Source organism: Camelus bactrianus, chromosome 13 (assembly GCF_048773025.1).
Source record: "Camelus bactrianus isolate YW-2024 breed Bactrian camel chromosome 13, ASM4877302v1, whole genome shotgun sequence".
NCBI classification, from domain to species: Eukaryota; Metazoa; Chordata; class Mammalia; order Artiodactyla; family Camelidae; genus Camelus; species Camelus bactrianus.
The window spans coordinates 28,980,106-29,002,392 of record NC_133551.1 but is presented as its reverse complement, the minus strand read 5'-3'; the positions used below and the strand labels follow the sequence as shown (position 1 = coordinate 29,002,392).

The 22,287-nt window shown below is 45.7% G+C and overlaps 1 protein-coding gene across 6 annotated transcripts in view; it reads right to left on the bottom strand.

The window, feature by feature from the left end:
- The window catches only part of GNG12 (G protein subunit gamma 12), a 119,642-nt gene that overhangs the window by 55,722 nt on the left and 41,633 nt on the right, over positions 1–22,287 (bottom strand). For all 6 annotated transcript variants that reach the window (XM_074376264.1, XM_045522971.2, XM_045522969.2 and 3 more), the window contains exon 2: positions 16,762–16,814. The gene's annotated coding sequence lies outside the window, so the exon portion shown is untranslated. The remainder of the gene's footprint in view (positions 1–16,761; positions 16,815–22,287) is intronic.

Below are 22,287 nucleotides of genomic sequence, written 5' to 3'. Positions count from 1 at the left end.
GGCCCATCAAATCCAAGGGGAAGAAACAGAGAAATGAGGCCCAGAGAAATGAAGCAAATTGCCTAAAGTTAAAGAGAGTAGGAAGCTAAAGAGTGAACAGTATGGAAAACCTGAACCCTGGAGTTAGGACGTTGCTCTGATTCAGACTTTGCCTAAATCCTACCTTCAGCAAGATGCTTTCTTCGATCCTTCAACAAATGTTAGTTGAGCACCGACTATGTGCCCATCACCATGCCAGATGGCGGGGACGTGAAGATAAGCCAGGAGGACAAGTCTCTGTCTTCACAGTCCAATGGGAGAGGAAGACAACTAAACTGGAACTCGCCAACGACAACACGAGTTAATTTAACTGAAGGACTTCTCTGGGGCCAGACGCTGCCAGGGGCCTGAGGGGTAACCTTCGCAAGAATCGTGTGATGGGGGTACAGTGATTACTCTCGCTTTAAAAATGAGGGTGAGAACACTAAGCTATGACCAATAAGCTAATGAACTCTTACACCTTTCCAAGTTTCCGAAAATGAGGTTGTTGGACTAGATGCTAAAAAAATGTCTAAGTCCTCTATCCAGCTCAGTTTTTCTTTACTTCTAGGATTGTGGGGGGAGAGCTTAGACTAGAAAACAGGTCATTTGACCAAGACTCGAGTGCTTTCTCTTCATACATGGTGCTAATCGATGCTTATTAATAATAACTGGTAGGTATCAAATGCTTATGATATTTTATATCCAGAATTTATATCAGCTCATGTGCTCTTCCTAACAAACTATGAGATATGTTTATAATGGAAGCAACACCTGAGTAAAAACATCATGCTCTAAAATGGTTCTTTAAAAAAAGGTCCCAAGATAAACAGGGAAGCTTCCAATCTAACCCTGGTGTAGGATTCTTAATCACTGTTTTGCCTGTTTGATCTAGTTCTTCAGTGGATGAAGAGGACTTACATCTTGGTGTCTTCAGGCTCCCAAGACTGGTATGGATAATGGGCTCAAGCCAATGATGGTTCAAAGAGGAGTGACTGGCCAGGGAAATGGGGAGCACAACTCAACAACATTACTGCTCTGGGGGTGACTCTGGGACTCTGGAAACAGCTGGAGAGCCTGCAAGGCCAAGTGCAGGTAGACCTGACCCCTCGGCTTTATTTATGACACCAATGAATAAAGCACGTTCCAGGAGTTCCACCGAGTACATCAGAGATCAGCAAACTCGCCAGCACAGTACTGCCTTCACCTTTATTCTGTCCTCCCTGGGGATATCTGTGCAGCATCTGCTTTGGGGGCGATCAGGCAAACTCCCACCACGATGGAGGCATCGAGTTCATGGGGAGCCTTGCTCCCGAGCCACAGGAAGCACCCCTACGTCCTGCAGCAGGACCACTTCCTCCTACGCCTGGGAAAGCAGACCCTGCAGGACCTGGAGCTTTCCCAGCTCTTGTCAAGACCCTCGCCTCCCAGCCGGGGTCTCCAGAATGATACTCCAGTGGGCCAGAGAATGTATGCTAGACACACTGGAACGTTCGGCCTGCAATGTCCCGGTACCCTTCCCTAAATGGCCTTTCTAGGTCCCCAGATCCATGCCTGCCTTGCCCAACCACCACCCCACCCCAAGCCGAGTCCACCTGTCACAGGAGCCACAATGCTCCCATAGTACCCAGCACGGGCCGCAACCACCGATCTGCTGCGGACTGTGAACACAGGAGCACTGGGTGGCTTATCCATCCTTAGGTACTCAGTACCTAGCATCATGTCTGGGTCACAGAAAGTGCTAACTTCCAAAAACTGGGAAAGCACAGCAAGGAATTCCAGGGCTGGACGAGGCTTAAGAGGTTATCTCATTTCAGCTCCTACCCAATAGAGGATTTCCTCCAAAATACCATTGAGGAAAAACAAAAGTTTTTAAAAACCATGTGTGTGCATGTGTGTACACATGCATAGATCTACAGCAGCCTTCTACAGAATGGGGCACGTGGCGGTGCGCAAGGAGCGAGGTGCTCTCAGCTCTCCTCTCTTTGTGAGTCAGCCATTACCTTTCCTGAGAAGTGTTTTTCTTCCTTATTTTTCAAGAAATGCATGCTATGTAGAGAAAAATGTGTAACATATACTAACGTGGATGCAAGATAACGAAAGTTAACACATTGCTGTATGTCCTTCTCATCTTTTCTCAGTGTCTTTAAGGCAGCTGAGATCACACTCTAGTATACAGTTCTATGTTTTGCTCCTTTCCAGCAGTGGCATTTTCCTATGGGATTATAAGCTCTTCATAAGCACCCTGTTTTAAAACTTCTATTTTGACATAATTTCAGACCTAGAGAAGAGCTGTAGGACTAGTTCAAAGAATTCTCTGATACCGTATTTCACCCAGATTTGGACCCCTCAAATGTCAACATTTTATTATAATTACTTCAATCCCTGTACTCCCTTTCCGAGAGAGAGGCAGAGAGGCAGAGAGACAAGAGAGACAGAGAGAGAGAAAAAGACAGACAGACAGTGAGGTGATGTTTTTACTCCTCAATACTTCAGTGTGTATCTCCTGCAAGTAAGGAGTACTCTTAAGCAACCTCACTGCTATTATCTAATCTACAACCTTATTCAGATTTCAGCAATTGTCCCAATGGTGTCCTTTATAGCAAAAGAAAACCCCAAATTCCACACGGCACTGAACTGTCAGAGCTCTTCAGTCTCCTGTAACCTGGGACGGTTCCTAAGACTTTCTTTGTATTTCGTGGTATTGATATTTTTTTTTTTTAAAGAGTAAAGGCCAGTTGCTTTGTAGAATGTGCCTCAGTTTGGGACTGTCAGCTGTTTTTTTCCTGATCAGATTTAGGTTTTGCACTTTTGGTTCCTCGAAATGAATACACATGAATTTTAATAATGGCAGTGAGATTCCATTTTACATAGGCATTTCCTCATTGCAGAATCTTGGGCTGTTTTATAATTCTGCTATGATTCCAAAGTGAAGTGCTTTCTCTTTCTTCCTACCAACTATCTGTTGGCCTTTCACCATTAATTTCTATATCTAAGGCTGTATTTAAGGATATGGAATTAACAACTTTTTCTAAAACACTCCAGACAATTTGCAGTCCCACAATTGATAACTGCGCCTTGCACACTGGCATATTATAAGATATATTTTAATTCAGGGAAACAAAAAAGTAATATTGCACTGCTGTTTCAATAGACTCCATCTTAAAGTATGGTTACAAAGAGCACTGTTCCTCTCATGATCCTAAATACATCTGTTTGTTCACTTGTTCATTCTTTTGTGTTTCTTCATTCAGGAAGTCTTCACTGAGCATCTGCTCTGTGCCAGGACCCTTCTCTGTGCTGCATCAACCTCTCATGTAAAGAAACATACATGATAATACAGATGATGCTGAGGGCTATGAAATACCCCAGTAGCAAGTAACTGGAGGGGGCACCCCAGGGGGAGCGGGCAGGAGCCTGGTGCTTTGAGAAAGACACAGAGGCGGTGTGGCTGCAGCTGGGGCGCACAGAGGGAAGAGGGTCAGGCCCCTGAAGCCTCTCCAGTTCCATCTCATACCACATATCACGACAATCCATCCAAATGACTGCAGAACACTGCCCTTTACTAAAAACACGAGCGCCAGAATACACATTCCTAAAGTCTGCCCGCCCCTCTCCTTCCTGTTCGTCCTAGTCAGCAGAGCCTGAACTTTAGGGTGCTGCAATTTGTGAACAGTAATGAAAGCTTGAAAATGCTCTGAAATTAGAGGGAACTTACAAGCCATTCTGATGTGGCTCAGCCTTGCAATTACCTGAACATCAAGGAATCATTAATGAATCAGGCTGTTTCAACATTAGATTAATGGCCAGCTTCAACAGTGGAAGGGGGAAAGATGCCCAAAAAGAGAGAAAGGTAGGGTGTGTGTGTGTGTGAGAAATCTTGGGGGAAATATACACCCCCCTCCCCCCAATAATGCCTATTTAGTGCTTAGGACAATTGGTTTCCAAACCCTGGGGGGAAAAAAGCAAACATGATATGGTCAATTTTTTTTTACATAAAAACTGCATGAGATAAAAAATTAAAGTAGACAAAATATATAAAAATATGACCAATAATCATTAGAAAAACTGTTAAACATTGAAAAAATTTACAATAACCTATAAAGTGTATGCACCTTTTTTCCTTTCACATCCCATGTAGGCAATTAATCTGCTTTACGAGTAACAACCCACCTCTCCCAATGCCAGGCCCACAAACTGAAGGGCATCTCAGGGTTCCTGAGAGCAGAGAAAAGAATAAAAAAAAAAAAACCCAACTGTATAAAAGCATTACTAATATAAACACCATGACTGTATCCTCCACTTGGGGAACGGCGATCCCAGGACAATGGCGCTGATAAACAGTCATCAGGGACACGAACGACCACTTGGTGAACAAACGACGGCCGATGAGATTTCCACTGTGAAGGCGCTGGTTATTGAAGACACAATGGAAGCTAAATAACCGGGTCAGTTCTGGTCATTAAAAGCAGTAGAGTAATTAACAAAGGATTAATAACGGTGTCAAGAGAAAACCATGCTTTAACAGAAGGCCACATACATGGGAAGGTTTAAACAGACCAACTATTATCCTCCTAAGTCTGTTTTGCATTTTACTTTTAAAAATATATAAAACGTGTAGGAAGTAGCAGTGAAATAACTCTTACCTTGTTAGTCCCACTGTGACTTTCTGACAGGTGTTAGATGTAAGCGTAAATGAACTGAGGCAAATAATTTAAAGTAGCAGCACCAGAGGAAAAGATTTCAATGTGGACAGTGGTGAGTTGGAGTGTGTAAACCAGGATCCCTAATAGATGTCCAGTTGGTGGTTGAAATTCTTATTTTCTGGTTGGTTTTATGTCTCTGCCGCAATCTCAAGGAGTAAAAGAAGCCTACAGACTGTTAAGGATTTGACATAACTAGCACTGGGGCAGAGTTTTGGCAAAAAGTCCACTGTATTGTAATAAGCTTGAACCTTAAACCTAGTGGCATTTTAACCATTTTACTCTTTACAGAAAAAACACATTTAACCCTGAGTTTAAAATAACTGTTTTAAGGCCAAAAGATACTCCCAAACCTCAAAACCTTATAGACTCTCAGCCCCTTTCACTGTCCTAACTCATCCCAGGCTGACAATTTCTTTCCAGATTATCAGTCACAACAATGATGTCTGATAGCTCATTTTAAACAGTTCTCGACCTCACCACCAGGGGGAGAAGTTTGCCAGCATTTGAATGAAAGAGGAAATCATTTTCAAACTTGGATTTTTGCATGATGGTAGAAAGATATTCATGTACAAAAAGGGCCTTTCCCCTCCTCTCGTTTCTTCTCAATACATTTAATCCTAACTGATTAGCAAAGCACTCCAGCCCTTGTGTGGAATAAGGAAGGGGCATGATTAGGGCTGAGAGCAGGCCAGCACTCTTGATCAGCAGAGTCCTGTAGGCTGGCCGGCCTATCTCCCCAAACTTGAGATCAGAGTTATAGTTTTGCCAAAGCTGATACAGTTTCAAGGATATTCCTTTCCGTTTTTTTTGTTTTTTGTTTTTTCTAAAGGAGAATTTTCCACCAAGCTTATTTCAGCCAGTGGATGGGTGCCTCACACGGGGCTGCAGGGCTGGGTCCCTCCTGCCTGGCTCCTTTGTAGGGCCTCCCTCCCCACAACCACAAAGCCACTGGAGGTCTGAGAGCTCCTGCCCTGCCTTCCTGCAGGAACGGTGGGACCTTTCCACCCCGGGGAAGGTGTCTGGTGGCCAGGAAGGAATCCAGACAGCAATCCCTGGCTGTCCCCCCACCCAGGTTAGGAGATGTGGTGGGAACTCAGGTCTAGCTGGATGTAGCCGCAGCACAGGACACACACAGGGGCAAAGTCTGTAACTGAGGTAGAAGCAAATGGGAGCTTTAGGGTCTTGGTGCAGGGGAAATGGGACCCAGAGTGTGTGCCAACTCTCTCAGGTCTGGGGACAGATCCCATTTTTGTGGCTCTTAAGCTTTATAAAATTAGGGGGCGTCTTTAAAAAAAACACACACACACACTCAGAATTGGGAATAGCACATTAGCTACAGGACATCGGATGGGGTCCTCGCCAGGGAGAGATCTTGAGGCTTCGCTTCACACCCACCATTATCCCCGTGGTTGCCCTGCGAGTTGAGGATGCACTGGGACAGGGTTCCCGCCAGCCTGGCCCACAGAATGGCAACGGGTGGTTCCTCTCAGGCCTCGTGGCTCAGTTCCTGCCTCAGGGAGTGGGCTACAGAGCTGGGGAAGGAAGAGGGCGGGCAGCCGCCCTGAGTCTCCCTTAGGTCCCGCTCCATCCTCATCCTGCCCGAGCGCATGGCAGAGGCTGCACACACATGCGCTGGCCAAGCAGCTGAAGGGGCCCCACTGCTCTGCCACCCACCCTTCCCTCCCCTCTTTGTGGCTTCGCAGCCACATTTCAAGTTTCCACATCAAGGAAGATTACTGCTGAACCGTCTGTCTGCGGAGGTGAGTCAGACCCAAACGAAAAGTGAGTTTGGGATCATTCGTTCACCAAAGGTGTCCAGGCATGAGTGACACGAACTTCAGAATCAGTCCAACCAGTAATGACGTCAGTGTCATTCTGCACAAACCTGGTATTTGCTGCAGCACGGGCACCTGGTCAGTAAGAAGCAAGGGGGACTGGCGCTCTGCTGGCTCAGGACTGCCCCTTGCTCCAGGAGGACGGAACTGCTAGACGGAATGCAGGCATTGCTGTATCAGAGGGAGCAAGCCTCCCCGTCAGGAATCCCAGCCCGGGCAGGCGTCAGCTCTCCACCCTCCAGACTATGTCTCTGTCTCTGGTTTGGGTCATCTTATTACAGTTCAGGCCCTGTCTTCTCCTCCACGTTCCCTTCCAGGACCTCCTTGGGTGCCATGAGGAGCCCACTATGCGTCTTTATTGAAAGAGCACAAAATAAACCGATCTCAATTTAGAGCATCTAACTAAATATAGCTAAGTTTGAGTATTTTCACAGTACTTGTAAAATCAACATATAAATTTGTCCTCGTCTCATGGCAAATTCACCTACCCAAAACTTAACATGGAAATGAGGTGAAATCTAAAGAAAAGGAGAGCTGTTTGGTTTAGGCATACAGATAGCTTGCTTTCATATACGCTACTGTTTGTTATTTATAAGCAAACTGGAGACTAAATATTCTTGTTCTTTCTTGAACAGCGAGAACAACTTTTTACATATAAAAGTGTCTTCAAGAGACCATTATAAGGAAAAAAAAGTGTTCTGCAGATTCTGTAAAATGGAGATAATGTTGTGATGGGAAAACGGAGACCACTGTTCTGTGGATGTTTACTATGTGCCAGGCCTGTGCTGAGCATTTCCTACAGATTATTTTGCTTAATCCTCTCAATAACCCTGGGCAGTATTATCCTCAATTTATTATGTGAAATTTGAGGCTTTAAGAGTAAGTGGCTTCAATTCACAGTAACATGGATGGACCTAGAGATCGTCGTTCTAAGTGAGCCAGAACAAGAAAGAAAAATACCATGTGACATCACTCATACGTGGAATCATAAAAAAAAAAAAAAAAAAATGGGGGGGGAACTTACCTACAAAATGGAAACAGACTTGCAGACATAGTAATAGTAAACAATCTTATGGTTACCGGGGAAAGAGGGTGGGAAGGGATAAATTTGGGAGTTTGAGATTTACAAATGTTAGCCACTATATGTAAAAATAGATTAAAAAAAGTTTCTGCTGTATAGCACAGGGAACTATGCTCAGTATCTTGTAATAACCTTTAATGAAAAAAAAGTATGTATCTGCATGACTAGGACACTGTACCTGCTGCATACAAGAAACTGACACACTGTAACCGGCAGTACTTCAATAAAAAAAAAAAAATTAAAAAACAGAGTAAGAGGCTTCAGATATAGAGAACAAACTTATGGTTACCAGGGGGGAAAGGGGGTGGGAAGGGACAAATTGGGAATTTGAGATTTGCAGATACTAACTACTATATATAAAATAAACAGCAAGTTTATATTGTATAGCACAGGAAACTATATTCAGTATCTTCCAGTAACCTATTATGAAAATGAATATATGTATGTACACATATGACTGAAACATCATGCTGTACACCAGAAATTGACACAACAGTGTAAACTGACTATTCTTCAATTAAAAAAAGTATAAAAAATTTTTAAAAGAGTAAGTGACTTGCTCAACTATTACTGGAGAACTGCTACTTTTTCCAAGGCTTTAAAAGTTTTTAGAAATCATCCCAATAGGCCAATGCAAAAAATGGTAATAGCTCGTTTATTGAATGCATACCCTGTGACAGGTCACTGTGTTGAATTTACTACATGCCCAACAATCCTGTAAGGCGAATGGCATTATCCCCATGTAACAGATGAGGAAACTGAGGCTCAGGGAGGTGAAACCACTTCTGTCCCAATTGTCTCCAGTAGCTGAGGAAAGGTCTGAACTCTAGTCCTTCTGCTTACAAATACAAAGTTTGTTTTAGGTATCAGCATCTTGGCTCTTTTATAGATCTAGATTTTTGAATGGCCCAATAAAACCCACTATACTCTTTCAGGCCAAGAGAAGAGGATAGGTAAGCAGTGCTCAGGAGATCAATTCTGCCCTCTGGGCCTCTGTCTCCACATTATCAGGGCAGGAGGGAGGGAATGGGGCTGAGGAGTGGGAGCGAGAAGCATCTCACGTCTTTGAGGACAGCCATTAAAAGTAGTAACTCGAGGACATAAATCAGGTTCACAACTGGATACACAATGTACAGACTTGTCAGGGGGAACTAGTCCATGAAGGCACTACCCAAAATGCATTTAATACATTCTTAGGCCACGGTCCCCAAAGTAACTCCAACCTTAGCTGACCCAAGCATCTTGCTAGCACACATCACCTGCTCATCTGAGATGCTACCCTCACCATGGGGTGGAGAATTTAAACACAGTGACCTTATTCTGGGATCCACCATCACTGTGGCCCAACTTGCACATGACAAAGAAGGACCCCTGGGCAGAGAAGCCAAGTTCACAATGCTGGGGCAGACAAATCAGCTGAGTCCAAAGGACGCTTAAGCATAGAAGAAAAACCACAGAAAAGTGGGGACAGGGGTGTTTTTGGAGGGCAATAGGGCACATTTTGCCAGGCTTGATCTTGGAGACTTCATAAACTGTGGACGGACCCCTGATCAAAATGCCCCCCGTGAAGCATGGCAAGTCAGCTCTACCAAGAGAAAGGATGTTGGAGCCATGGGCATGAGAAATGGTGCTTGAGCACAGAGCTTCCCAACACTAGCTTTCTGTGCGGTTATGTGAAGTGCACCTTGGCGGGACAGTAAAGGAGACCCACACAGAGACAAGGTCAGAGGCTTCCGTGTGGTCTCAGAGAACAGGGTGTGGGGGAAAGCCTGGCTGCCACTCAAATCCCTGCAGCCCAGGCAGATTTTCTCAGACGAGGTTTGCATGCACACTCCCGATCCCATTACAGGAAAGCTTACAGGGACCCAGGCTTGGCTTCATGGAAGTAGCATCTTCCCAACAACTGCAAGTGTCTGAAAATCAGAATGGGGTGTGCGGGAGGGAGGGGAGTGGGGGACAGGGAGCTCCCCACGCCTGGACAGCTTTTCGCACAGGATGAAGGACCGCCGTTAGGGGTGTTGCAGAGGAGTTCCTTGTGCTGGACCAGCAGTTACTACGACAAGATGCTCAAGTGGAAGTTTCCATTGCGGCAACACGACTCAACGGATGGGAAATTCCAGAGCCAGGGGCCAGACCATTTCGTGGAAATTTCTAAGAAGCTGACCGAGCTGGCTCAAAGGGCCATCAGGAGGATATAAACAGGCTCGGGACAGTGGAAAGTGACGGGGGATTTTGAGGGGCAGATTCCTCGGAAATGCGCTGATTCCCACCCTCCTCAAGGTGGGTAGGGTGGCGGGAGCCCGATTTTCATCTCAAACCTAGAGACAAGGGTTTCAAAGGCAACACCTGGAGGGCTAGACCGGTGTCTCCTAGAGTCTGGGGACTGGTATGTGACACCTGCCTGAGGACACAAAATGTGGGAGCAGGGCTGAAGTGACCTAAGGTGGCAGAGAAGACAGTGACTGCTGGCCCTTTCCCCCATCGGGGGTTAAAGGAAGTGAATGCTGGGTACCAGGAATGCCAGCTGCCATCTCCCCAAAACAGGCTCTCCCCACCAGGGCTTCAGCCTGGGGGTGAGAGGACCCCAGAGACGGAACCTGAATGAGGACCAGAGGTTGCTGGAGGATGGAGGCAGCCAGCAGGAGAGGTACCGCCCGCATCCCGGGAGAGCCGGGTGGAAGGGGAGTCCTCGGGACAGCCACCGAAGCAGCCAGGAGGGAGAGAGGCCACTTCCCCACCAGCCAGGCTCAGAGACCCAGTGCCAGGAGCAGTGGGTTAAGAAGTGTCCTCTCTCTCTGCCTCATCTGGACAGGCTGAAGCGGTGGGCAAGATGGGAATACTGACAGTTCGTAGACTACAGTGGGTACTTCCAGTTTCCAGCTTGAGCTCGGGCGTGTGTGCGTGCGTGCGTGCGTGCGTGCGTGTGTGTGTGTGTGTGTGTGTGTGTCTTCAAGGGGCCATAGGGCTTTTTGTCACCTAAGAGTTATCAGAAAAACCACAGCTCTAATCAAGTTTTTGTCGGGAAATGGGGAAAAACACACCACCACTGAATCAATTAGAATGGCACAGCGAGAGGCAGGAATAAATCTGCGTCTTAATTATGTCTCACAAGTTGCACTGTGCAGTGTCCTAGTCACAGCTGACCTTTGCCAGCACTGACTGTGTGCCAGGCACGAGGACAAGAACCTGACAGGCATGACCTCATCCAGGCCCCCAACAGCTCCGTGAGGCCAGCACTGTCGTCCCTTTTGACAGATAAGGAAACTGTGGCTCAGAGAGGCGAGGCGACTTTCCCAGAGTCACACAGGTAGGTAAGTAAAGCAGGAGCCTGGACTCAACCTCAAGTCTCACACTGAACCCCAGACTCTCTTTTCTCCTGGATGACTGGCTTTCAGCAGCCAGCAGTGACTGAAGCAGGACAGGGACTTGGGTCCTTTCCATCCTTCCCTCTCAGGAGTCCCTGAGATGGAAAACCAGAGAGCAGAGTTTGCAAACCACTAAATGGCACGATCTCAGCAGCCTCCTCCCACTTTGGGATTTGATAATTCTGTCATCTGAGGGTGGGGAGGTGGAGAGAGGTGGACTCAGCAGACATGGGGCAGAGAAAAATTCAGGGTTTGTCTCCTGTGTTTTCAGAGAAGCAGCTGGAAGGAGCTGGTTCCAGCAGGTGGTACCGTAACAGACCTGAGGTCCACAGAATTGCAGTCACATGTATAAACACATAGTTGGATAATGCACGCCGAGCACTTTGCACAGAGCGGGCACCAGGGTAAGCATTAAGTAAATGGCAACTACGACTGTGAATGGTTTACATATAGGCCTAAAAGCCTCAACATGCAATTTAATGCAACATACTCAGCCACTGACATCACTGTGTCTGTTCCATAAGGAGCTGTGTTTATCATGGACATTAAACTCTACTAGTTGAGCCAAAACAAGAAATGAATGTGTAAGATTAAGCTCGCCAAATCTAAAACAATTTGAGTGAGCCTGAAGCACGGGCTCTTAAGCCGTAGAGGGAACCAGGGAGTCCTACGAGCAAATGATGGAAGCATGATCCCTTCCTCCAGGAAAAAAGTTCACACACATTCTACAAATAATTATAGAAGCTCATTCACTGATTCATTCAATGGATTACAGGTCCATTGAGGCCCACTCATCATCTTCAGGTCTATCATCCAGACTGGGGGTCCTCAGGCCAAAAGCTGCCCACCTGACCCCACAGTGGGGTTGCCCACCCTCCCTCCTCTCCGTAGGCTCAATCATGACACCAAACTTGGACTAGGTATTCAGTGTAACTGAAGCTGAATCTAATTTTAAACCTTTCAAGTTTAATAGACCCCAAAGTAGGAATTTCTAAATCAGTGCACTCTAGTACCTAGAAACTGTGTTTGCTTGGAATGCTCTTTCTCTTCCTTTCTTCTTCTGGTAACAGAATTCCTCCTTTTTGCCTAGGGCCCCCCACTGCGCGATTCTGGTGGGGTTCACCTTCTCTCAAGGAACACATGAACAAGCCCTGACCAAACAGGTAGTGCCTGTGGTCTACTGCACACTTCCGGCCGGGTTGATTTAGGCAAGGAGTCCAACCTGGGCCAGTCAAGATCCCTCCTTGGTGCTATTGCTAGAACAATGGCAAAAGAGACACTCTCTTTTCGCTGGAATCCGCAGCTGCGAAGATGATGGAACTATAATGCTGATGGCTACCTCTGCATCATGGTGAGGGGGAGCTTGCCTGAGAATGAAACTGAGAGAGTTAAGCAGAGTCAAGAAACACAGAGAGTGAAGGATAATGGCCTGCTGATATTCTTTGAATCCCTGGATGCACCTATGCCGGAAGGCTATGCCAGTGTAAGTCAAGACACTAGTTTAAGTTGGATTTCTGTTACTTGCAACCAAAATCATTCTAAGAAACCTGACCTAAATGAAAACCAAGCCCAAAAGGAAATGCCCATTTATGGGCAGTCCTCATGGAATTCTGGGCTCTTCTCCAACAATGATCCTTCCTAAATTAAAAATTTTTCATCCTGTAACATTCCTGCAAAAAGTCTGGGCTTAACATTACTCTCATACCACCCTCTGCTCCTGATGGTTCATCTTACCAATGCTGGCAACCAATCAAATACTACCTCTTGCAATAAATAGTAAAGATACTGACTGGAAGAAGAGAGTTCCAGAAGCGGACAACGGTAGCTCAGTTTATAGCTCACTGCCACTGAATACATACCCAGAGTCTACCACTCCTATTCCAACGAGCCTCTCACACTGCCCTGGTTCCCCAAAAGGTCAGAGCACTCTCTGGTATCTAAAATGACCTAGAGCCATGGGGCCTAAAACAGAAGGAGAGATACACGTGGAGCAAGGGAAGTGGGCCGCACAGGTCACAGAGGACCGCCTCAGTGTAAAATCTGTGTATCAAAAAGCCACTCCACAGACTGAGTTAGGGAGCAGCAAGACTTGGGGTTGGGATAAATACCATTCACAGAGTACTTTCAGGAAGTTGTCTGTTATTCTTCTAGAACAGGGATGGTAAGTAGATTTCATCTGGTGTGCCAGATCTGGTTCACAGCCAAGCATCCAGACTCAGCACCGAGAGTCATGACAGTCTGTGGGGTCCGTGTGGGGGTGGGGAGGGCTGCGGGGCGGGGGGGGGGAATGAATAGATGCACTTGTTATTCCAGGTGAAACTATGACACTTTATCCTTGGACTTAGCAAGGCCAACAGAGAAATGCACACCTGGACTGGAAGGGCGCTTCCTGGGCTACACTCAGGTGTCCGTCCCATCACTGGCTGACACCAGCGGTAGTCCTCATGCGTCTATTTCTACTGGGACATTGTTTGCTACCTTATGTGGTATCCTCTCCATGAGCACTCAGGAGAAATTACTTTAAGTCTTGAATCACAATTAACCTTACTTCTTCTGAGTAACTAGCATGCTTTTATCTTCCAGCCACCGCGAACTGTTAACTAAGCATGTTTTCCTGGTAATGATTGCTCAGAAGCTCAGAGGGAAGACTGCGGGACCTGCTGGCAGGTATACAGGCTCTCACCCAAGAACTGGGGGCCTAACCTTATCTCTGACTTCACTTTTCCTTCCCCACAAATTTCCTTCCTTCCATATTTTTCTTAATCTTACTATACGTGTATTTAAAAGCCACCTCAAAAATCTTTAAAAGAAGACAGGCATGTATACTAAACCAACAGCAATCAAAATAACTGATTTGTACAACAAATCGTATGGTGAATGGAGAAAAGTTTTTACAAATGCTGCCTGTTGTGGTAGCCCTTATGGGGAAGTTCTAAATGAGCAGGGTGAGAAGGTGGTGGCCTTGGACCAGGAATAGCCCTGGGAGAAGCCGTCAAGTCAGCAAATGTCTCAGACTGGCCCCGCCCCAGCCCTCCTGGGGATCTCTCCCTCCATCCTCAGGCAGCTGGGTGTCCTCTCGTCCACTCCTGCGTGTCCCACGCCTACTCTCTCACTAGGACTGTTGGTGGCTCTCACTTCTCCCACCAAATCAAAGCAGCTCACACTTCTACAGGACCTTGTACTTGACATTGATAACTTGTCAATGGTTGATAGCAGCTTACCCAACTATTTCCTCTCTCACGAATGAAAAGGAAGAAGCCAAAGCACTGAATCACTAATGATGGAATAGGCTGTAATCATGATACAGATGCAATTGAATAAGGGGTTTTTCCTATAAATCTCAAATCATTCCATGTAAAGCAGTTTGAAGTGTCAGGCACACAGTTGGTATTGAATAAACAGTAACACTAGTTATGACTATAGCTGCTGTAATTACTAATCCTTCTTCCACTACTTGATTACTCACTGTCTAGTCCTCTGTCACTACCATGGCTACTACCATGGAGGTAACTGCCCCTTTCAAAACACTAGCCAGCCACAGATCCACAATCACGTATTTTAATTATATTTTACAGTTTATAAATCACTCGCACAACATCACCCTTTTTTATCTCCTTGGCAACCCTCAAGTTAAATGTTTCCATTTCACAGAAGAGGAAACTGAAGCTCAGAAAGATCGAGTTTATAAGGTCCTAGAGCCAAGAAGTAGCAGAGCCAGGACTCAAACCCAGGTCTCATACACATTTCTTGTTCTTTCCACAAGTGGTTGCCAACATCAGAATCATCTGAGTGCTTCAAGATCCCGGGGTCCACCTAATGAATGCGGACGGCTCAGGGAGGGGACTGTGAGCTTGGATTTCAGCAGGTGCCTCGTGTGATTCCGAGGAGCTGCTGGTGGGGGACCTGGGGCAGGGTCCACGCTGCTTCTGGGCTGACTAGGTCCTGGCTGTGCTCTCGGTCCCATGCTGAGTACTGCAAGGGAGGCAAGGGGAGCCTCCCGCTCTCAGAGCGCTGACAGAGCTGCTGAGGAAGGAAGACTAGCAAAGGGGAAGAAGAGTGAATCACAGAAGACAGCGTCTGGCTTTGAAGTATTCAGGGCGGAGAAGATCACAGGCAGGGAAGGCCATGTCACAGAGAAGGGAAGATTCTCCTGGGCCCTGTAGAATGGGAGGGATTTCCAAGCGGAGAAGGGGTAAGCAGCATGAGGTGTCCTCAGGAGAAATGGTAAATAGGCCAGTCTGGCTAGAATACAAGGGACAGTGGGAGGTGAACGAGAGAGGGTGGGGCCAGATAACGGCAGTGGAGAAGCCAGAGAGGTGTCCAGGCTGGTGTGGATGACACAGAGGCACTGACAGTCTTGGAGCAAAGGAGGAGCATCCTGGAAGCTAAACTGAAGGATGACTGGTGTGGCTGTGCTGTGCATAATGACAGGAGGTGGGACAATGGAGACCTAGTATCGGAGAGTGGAGACCAGGATCCCACCGAGCTGCCTGAGATGCCATATGGCAAAGACCAAGACCGCAATCCTAGGGTCTGTTGATTACAACGGGATGAGAAGACAGGCTGTGAGATGGGAGCGTGATCTGAGCCCTCTCACTCTCCAGGTTCTTTTTATTTGATCACAGCTGTTTTCATGCCACTCATAAACACTGTAGGGTAGACTGTAAAAGTGGCCACAATTTTTCTCCCCTGTGTTTCCATCCTCCCTGCAATGTGACTCTGCAGCTCCTCTCACCAAGAGGTAGAATCTAGACTAGCCACAGAGTTTTCTCTAAACAGAATGTGGTGGAAGCAATGTTGCGCCAGTTCTGAGCCTTGGCCTCAAGATGCTTCTGCTGTCCTCTTGGTACCCTGCCCAAGCGCCCTGTAAACAAGCTCAGGGTAGCCTGTAGGACAGTGAGACACACGTCTTAGGCATTGTCATCACTCCAGCCGACAGCCAAATGACCCCCAGCCTCAGTAACCTGGACCTGTAGCTGACTGAAGACACATGAATGGTTCCAGCTGAAACCAAAAGCATCACATACCTGGGTCCAGCTTAAATTGTCAACCCACAGGATTATGGGCTAGAGAAATGATCATTATTTTGAGTCATTAAATTTGGGGGAGGTTTGTTATGCAGCAAAAGCTAACTGATGCACACCTCAGATAACAGCATTGCCACATATTAGGGAGTAGTGCCACATGAGGCCTCAGAAGCTTTTCCACTTAAAAAGCATATTCCTTTCCTAGGAACTTTCTAAAGGAAGTTTTCTACCACTATAGCACTGGTATGTCACAACAATCACATTTAGGTTTAAAGAGAGATGAGAGAAAAAAACAGGGCAGTCAGGAAGCTAATATGTTACAGCTATGAGCCAGTTTTCATTACAACACACCGCAAGGGACTGTCTAAATTCCTTGGCCAAAGTAACACTGTTGTTTTGGATACTGTGAGAAACAAGCAGACCATCAACAGGGGCCTGGAAATAGTTTCTTACAAGAAAAAAGTTTTAATTTAATAGTATTTGGCATGTAATCATAGATCTTTTCCCTGACCACATTCTTAGCAAAAGAACATGGATTGATCTTTTTTTTTTTTTTTTTTTTTTAAAGCATGGAAACATTGTAAACCATTTTGGGGAGGAAAAAAAAATGTGAATAAATAGACATCTAATCATAGTACCAGTAGGGGTGCATCTAACTTAGAAGTGTGAATATCATTTCAAAAATAATGTTAAACAGTCACTTTGTCTTAAAAATGAAAACACACTCACCAGTAAGACTCTGCGTGGCCCACCGTTATCGGGTTTTAGGTGATGGAATGAATCTGAAATAGAAAGAAACAAACATTCCATAAGTAAACCACATTTGGAAAGGGTGTGCTTTCGATCCCAGTGACTGCCATCATGCTGAGCATTCATTCTTTCAGTTAAAGATTAGCAAAGCTTTTTCTGGCTCCTGATGGAGTAGGGAGTTTTTCGCCCACATATTTCAACTTCCTGAGCAGAGAGCATTCCCCCATCTCCTTCAGGGAGTGCAGAGCGTCCAGGCCAGTATAACTATAAATGGTAGTGTTTTCATCCAAACCCCTCCAAGTCCGGGGATGCCTCCCTAGTCATTGCTCTCGCCTCGTTCCCTCAACTCCCTTCTGCTAACACCAAACCACTACTCCCTGTATGGGACCAATTAAAAAATGGATGGTCCAGTATAACTTGAAGGGCAAGGGGAGGAATGTACAAGGCTCTCCCATCGTGGTCACCTGATCACACGTAACCACACCTTTGGCTTTTACTGACAATGGTGAGCCTAAGGCACTGCTATTCAACAGAAATGTAACGCCAGCCACATAATTTCAGTGATCTAGTAGCCACATTAAATAAGCAAAAAGAAGCAGATGACAATTTTAACATTTAATGTAACCTGATTGATTCAGAATATTATCATTTCAACACGCAACCAATATACAAAATCATTAACGAGCTATTTTGCATTTTTTTTTAATCGTGCTAAATCTTCAAGACCCAGTACATTTCAACCCAGGCTTGCAGCATTCCAAGTACTCAACAGCCACAGGGGCCGGTGGCTTTGACACCAGACAGCGCAGGCCTAGGGAGTCTATTCTTGGCCTTCAGGTACTGGCAAGGATCCAAAGTGAGTGAAATGCACATGGAGATTTTGTTCATCTATTTTCCTGCTCCTCAGAATCCATCATTAAGTACCCTCTTCCATGACGTCATGTAGTAGAAATAATAACATAATAATAGCAAATATTTACACAGCACTGACTCTGTATTCTTGGCATGCTCCCATGTCACCTCAATGAACCTTCACGATAATTTCACAAGGGGACTTGTATTATCATGCTTGTTCCTGTACTGAGGAAACTGAGGCACAGAGCGGTTAAGTAACTTACTTGAGGTTGTAAGACCTTGGCAGAGCTGGGATTCTGATCTACGTAGTCTGCCTCCAGAGCCCATGCCCTCAGCCACTATACTCTCAATTAAATCTGAGCGGCTCAAAATAGGACAATTACTTTCAGTTTTAATTATAACCATCAAGTGATCCAAGGCTGCTCCCATGATACATGGTCAGATAATAGCAGTGATGGCAGATGGAAGAGTTATGGGGTGCGCTAACAAATTAAATTTAAAGTAATTTGGAGTGGGAACACAAAAACCACAGGCAAGCCTGGGGTCAAAAAGACTGCACTGGTCTGGGGGGCCTGTCTGGAGGATCAGGAAGAGGGTGCAGGGGGAGGTTAATGTGGGCTCTTTGCAAAATCGTGTCTGTGATTTTTCTGAAGGAAGAATCTATCACTTTTATCTTATTCTCAAATGTGTCTGTAAGATGGACATCTCTGGATCTGTCTTGGCAGGGGCAGGGAGTAAGAGGAAGAATCAGGTAAAAAGGAATTAAGAAAACATGTCCTTTTACTTTATTAATCTGTGACCTCCACAGAAATCACACCCAATGAGCAAAATCAGATCCACACACACACGGATTCTCTGCTCAAATTCTAGGGAAGGAGGTCGGTCAGGGTGGCCGTTTAGAATCAACAGTCCATGGGCTGAGGCCACAGGGGATGCTGCCTCCCACTCTCCCCCGGCGAGCCCTGAATCCGCTGAAAATCCGTCAGTGGCTCTCTCTAGGTTGTAGGATCAAGTCCAAGTTCCTTAGCCCAGTCTCCAAAGCCCTAGTGATCTCGTGCCTGCCCCCTCCTGGGCACTCTCTCACTGGCACCTTGTCCTTTATCCACATAAACCTATTTATGGGTCCCTAAATGTCACCCCCCCCCCACTCCTCTGTGCCTTGCAGATTCTGTTCTTACTGTCAAACATGTCCTTTCCCTACAGTATCAGCCTGCCCTCAAGTCTCAATTCAAAAACCACCACTTCCAGGGAGCCTCTGTGAACTCCCTGGGCTGGCTGAGGACCACGCTCTCTGCAACAACAGTAGTAAAGCAGTATTCACTCAGTTCAATCGATTGGCATGTACTACTCCTCCCGCTGATAGTAAGGCAGGCTGGTTTTTGTACAGCTGTGTGCCAGGCTTTATGTGCTCCTTTCATCCTCTCAGTAACCATCTGAAATGGGTTCTTTTACTACCCCATTTAGCAGGTGGGCAAACTGAGGCATAAGTAGCCTATGGTCACGCAGCTTATAAGAAGCGGGGCCAGACTGAGAACCCGGACAGCCTGGTCCCAGCGCCACACCGTGCCCGCCTCCCACTCTGTTCCACTGCTTTCTACTCTCACTGCCCGGGTACTTCCTTCTGTTAATTCAAGGCTCCTGTATTTCAGTTTTTCATTTACTGGTCCCTCTGCCCACTTGTTGGCAGACTCTCTGAAGGTTGAGAACGTGTCTAATTCACCTTTGTCTTTCCAGAGCTTTGCAAGGTGATTGGTATACAGCAGATGTTAAATAAAGGCCCACCCAAGGAAACACTGGCACAGCAGTCAAAGGACAGGGGACAGGGCGACAAACTTGGGCCTAAACACACCAGGAGAAAGTCTCCAAATAAGCGGTCAAACAAAGCAAGCTTCAACTTCATCTTCTAAATTCAGCCAGCGCTGAGGGAATGATCCTTTCCTAGTTTAGTACGAGAGGGAGCAGAAGCGACTCAGAGTGTGGCCAACTCGACCAGGTCGCCAACAAGTCCGTCAGTGTCATTTTACTTTGCTCAGGGATTTAAGTAATGACATGGCCTCTAAAAGCCTTGGCTGGCCACCAGAAGGAGATGCCGGAAAAGGCACTTTCCTTTAAAAAATGCAATATTCAAAAAAAAAATAAAAAAGGACATAGAACCACTTCCTAAAGTTTTCTTTGGTTTCAAATAACTGCGAGTATATTCCAAATATATATTTATATTCCATATATATATTATATATATATATATATATATATATATATATATATATAAAATATATATTTATTTATTTATTTACTTATTTAACAACAGCTTCATGTTGAGAATCTCCTTGTGCTGTTCAGACATGGCTGTGCCCTTTTCTATCCTGGAGTTCTGTAATATGTTTCTTTCCATCACTGTCTAAACTCCCCTTGGATGGATATAAAAAGTCCTTGCAGGAGGACATTCTCCTCTTTCTCTAACGAGGGAAAGACAAAGTTTCAAGATCTGGGACATACACAGCCCTCAAGGGAGAAACAGAGCTTCTTCTGACTCACGCCAGAGGCTGCATCAGGACCGTGGGTCAGACTGCCGACTCACAGATAAACGCAGTTAGCAGAATACCCGTTCTTCAGCTGCTTGCACCCAGAATGTGAAAGAAACCACCAACTTCCCGTGAGTACAGATGTCAGCATCCTCTCAGATATTAACAACCAAATTATAAATCTCCATTTTGACTCTTGCTTTCTCATCTCCTTCCACGATAAACAGTAATTTAATTACTATTGAGAGGTTTACCCAGTGCAAATTAAGTGCCAGGCACAGTTGTTACATGCTGGAGATAACAGCCATGAATGAGGTAAGTGAGGTTCCTGATAGAGCAGCCCTTACATTGTAACAGGAGGTAGAAAATAAACAAGTATATAAAGAAGTATACAGGAGACCCCCAACAGTGTTAAGTTCTACAAATTCTTTCATAGGAGCAGGGAGTGATGCAACCTACGGAAGAGCGGATCAGTGCTTCTCTGGCAGCTGCAGGGAGGAGTCCGGAAGAGGCAACAGAGGATGAACAGGTCAGTGGTGACCAACTCTGAAGCTACTCAGTTGTGCAGATGAGATATGATGGTACCTTGGCCTAGGATGGTAGCAGTAGAGATGGAGAGAAATGGATGGACTCAGTATAGGTTCTGGGTAAAATAATTAGTTCCTACTGATGAAGTGGATATGGGAGTTGAGGGAGAGGAAGAGGCTGAGATGACATACAGGTTTTGGTTCCTGCAACTGAGTCAGCAATGGCTTCACTGGGGAGAGAAATGGGTTGAGAGAAGAAAGAAAATCAAGAATTCTGATTTGACCTTGCTAACTTGGAGACATCCAAGTGGAGAAATCAAGAAAGTACTGAGAAATGTAGAACTGTGCTGTCCAAAACAGTAGCCATGTGGGTACACGGGGGGATCTACGTTTAAAGTAAATACAGTTAAATACAGTTAAAAACTTATTCCCCCAGTTGCATGAGCCACATTCAAGTGGTCAGGTAGACGCAGAAGCAGCGACTGTACTGAACAGCACAGGTGTGCAATGTTTCCATCACCACAAAAAGCACTACTGGGCAGGACTTGTCTAGAATGAACATGATAACCTGCTAGACTCCTTTCATTACTATGAAGTTTCTTACAATTATAAAAGAAAATTATAGCTCTTAGAAATTTTTAGCTTTGAATGGTGATTAGATTCTGATCTGTCTGAACATATTTGTTTCTAGTCTCATTTTAATTCTCTAGAAAACAACATAACACAAATGGCAAAAAAGCTATCAAAGGGCCTTTGAGACACATAAAGGACCCTACTGTGGGCATGAAAGGTACATGCTCCATAAAGGTGAGGCAAAGCTGAAAGAAACATGCCCTGTGCCTTGAACTCATCACAGAAAGTGATGTGTTAGGAGATGCTGGCAGGGCTGACTTTACAAAGTACTGCCGTGTGGGTTAAAGCATCATGAAATCAAGTCTTGAGCCCTAAAGGTAAAAGACAGTAGGAGCCAAAATGGTCACATTTGCCCTTACTGTGCAAGGTTTCTGTCCCAGGGAAGGGCACACCTGGAGCAGGTGAGCTGGCCTACTTTAACCGACGGTGCCACCCCATTTCCCCACCTTGAGACTATCTCCTGGCCGGAAGAGCTGGTCTGGGCTGTTCACTGGGAGGGACTTTTCCACCTTGTCACTGTTCTTAATCTGTGGAGAGTTTCTAGTGACTACAAATTTGTTTTTAATTGAGGAGCTGGTGGTGTATGTCCTCAACTAATTGTGGGTCAGTTGAGGAGAAAGTAGCACCGTAACGCCAAAGCCCTTGAGGAATTTTAAAAAATACCCATGTATTTTCCTAGTTTGCCAAACTTTAACAGAATGTATAAAAAGTCAGAGTAAACAACGAAAGGGTGAAGTGTTACACTCCCCATATAATTTTCCCCCATTTTTCTTTCGAATGGGCAATGGCAGTTTATTTGTTTGTTTGTTTGTTTTCCTGGAATGGCAGTTTTGTAAGGACAGCAAACTTCTTCGGAACGACCCACAGTCCCACCATCCTGGGGCCACTATTCATTTCTGTGACCCTCAAAAGACATGTGTGTTACATGGCTACAGCCACGGTGTATACGCAACTGGTGGTGAAGGCTT